This window comes from Petromyzon marinus, unplaced genomic scaffold (genome assembly GCF_048934315.1).
Source record: "Petromyzon marinus isolate PM22_M1 ecotype Great Lakes invasive population unplaced genomic scaffold, UKy_Petmar_22M1.pri1.0 PM_G_Scaffold_18, whole genome shotgun sequence".
Lineage (NCBI taxonomy): Eukaryota > Metazoa > Chordata > Hyperoartia > Petromyzontiformes > Petromyzontidae > Petromyzon > Petromyzon marinus.
The window spans coordinates 3,595,001-3,597,500 of NW_027422739.1; positions in this window are offsets into that span (position 1 = coordinate 3,595,001).

Sequence of the window (2,500 nt, forward strand, 5' to 3'; positions counted from 1 at the left end):
AAACGCTAGAAGTGGGCGGGGATGTCTCTCTTGTGGCTCACGGGGCTGTTAGGGTGGCACAGAAATCCCTCGGAATGGGAAAACGGGTCATTTTCGTGTCGCCACATTGCATACGAACCGCATGAAACTTCCAGAGGCATTTGCAGCAGGAATGCATGTGCACTCAAAAAAGTGAATATTTCTCACGGATAGACCCCGTGATACGCTAGAAATTGGCGGGGATGTCTCTCTTGTGGCTCACGGGGCTGTTAGGGTGGCACAGAAATCCCTCGGAATGGGAAAACGGGTCATTTTCGTGTCGCCACATTGCATGCGAACCGCATGCAACTTCCAGAGGCATTTGCAGCAGAAATGCATGTGCAGTCAAAAAAAAATTGATATTTTTCACGGATAGACCCCGTGAAACGCTAGAAATTGGCGGGGATGTGTCTCTTGTGGCTCACGGGGCTGTTCGGGTCGCACAGAAATCCCTGGGAATGGGAAAACGGGTCATTTTCGTGTTGCCACATTGCGTACGAACCGCATGAAACTTCCAGAGGCATTTGCAGCAGGAATGCATGTGCACTCAAAAACTTCTATATGTTTCACGGATAGACCCCGTGAAACGCTAGAAATTGGCGGGGATGTGTCTCTTGTGGCTCACGGGGCTGTTAGGGTGGCACAGAACTCCCTCGGAATGGGAAAAGGGGTCATTTTCGTGTTGCCACATTGCATAGGAACGCCATGAAACTTCCAGAGGCATTTGCAGCAGAAAGGCACGTGCACTCAAAAATTTTAATATTTTTCACGCATAGACCCCGTCAAACGCTAGAAGTTGGCGGGGATGTCTCTCTTGTGGCTCACGGGGCTGTTAGGGTCGCACAGAAATGCCTCGGAATGGGAAAACGGGTCATTTTTGTGTGGCCACATTGCATAGGAACGGCATGAAACTTCCAGAGGCATTTGCAGCAGGAATGCATGTGCACTCAAAAACGTCTATATTTTTCACGGATAGACCCCGTGAAACGCTATAAATTGGCGGGGATGTCTCTCTTGTGGCTCACGGGCGCTGTTAGTTAGGGTCGCACAGAAATCCCTCGGAATGGGAAAAGGGGTCATTTTCGTGTTGCCACATTGCGTACGAACGGCATGAAACTTCCAGAGGCATCTGCAGCAGAAATGCATGTGCACTCAAAAACGTCTATATTTTTCACGGATAGACCCCGTGAAACGCTAGAAATTGGCGGGGATGTGTCTCTTGTGGCTCACGGGGCTGTTAGGGTCGCACAGAAATCCCTCGGAATGGGAAAACGGGTCATTTTCGTGTTGCCACAATTGGCATACGAACGGCATGAAACTTCCAGAGGCATTTGCAGCAGAAATGCATGTGCACTCAAAAACGTGAATATTTTTTCACGGATAGACCCCGTCAAACGCTCGAATTTGGCGGGGATGTTTCTCTTGTGGGTCACGGGGCTGTTCGGCTCGCACAGAACTCCCTTGGTCCACCTGATTCGTGCATACAGGCAGCAACTAAAACTCTGTAAACCTGCTGTGAGGACATCTAAACAGTGGACCAGTGAGGCTGTGGAAGATTTGCGGGCGTGCTTAGACTGTACTGACTGGGATATGTTCACGACTGCTACCAATAGTCTGGATGAACTCACAGAGGCTGTGTACATCAGCTTCTGTGAGGACTGCTGTATCCCAACACGTACCAGGGTGAACTTTAACAACAACAAGCCCTGGTTCTCAGCAAAGCTCAAAAGGTTGAGGTTGGAGAAGGAGGAAGCGTTTAGGAGTGGGGATAGAGACAGATTCAAGGAGTCGAAGAACAGGTTTAGCAAAGCGGTGAGAGAGGCTAAACGACTGTACTCAGAGACACTAAAACACCAGTTCTCTACTAACGACGCTGCTTCTGTCTGCCAAAGGGCTCAGGCACATCACCAACTACAAACCCAGAGCGCCCCACACCACTAACGACTCCCGCCTAGCCAACGACCTGAACGAGTTCTACCGTAGATTTGAAAGACAATTGGACTGTCCTGAACCACCCCTTCCCACCCAAGAGGCCCCATCCCCCACCCATACTACAGAAACGACTCTCTCCTTTCAGGAGGGAGAAGTTAATGGGCTTTTCAAGAGGCAGAATCCACGCAAAGCAGCCGGGCCGGACTCTGTCTCTCCAGCCACCCTCAGGCACTGCGCTGGCCAGCTGTCTCCGGTGTTCACCAACATCTTTAACACCTCCCTGGAGACATGCCATGTACCAGCCTGTCTCAAGTCCTCCACCATCATCGCTGTGCCCAAAAAGCTAAGGCCAACAGGACTAAATGATTACAGACCGGTCGCCCTTACATCTGTGGTAATGAAGTCTTTTGAGCGCCTGCTCCTGGCACACCTCAAAGCCATCACAGACCCTCTCCTGGACCCCCTTCAGTTTGCCTACAGAGCCAACAGGTCTGTGGACGACGCAGTTAACATGGCCCTCCACTTCACCCTACAGCATGTGGACGCCCCA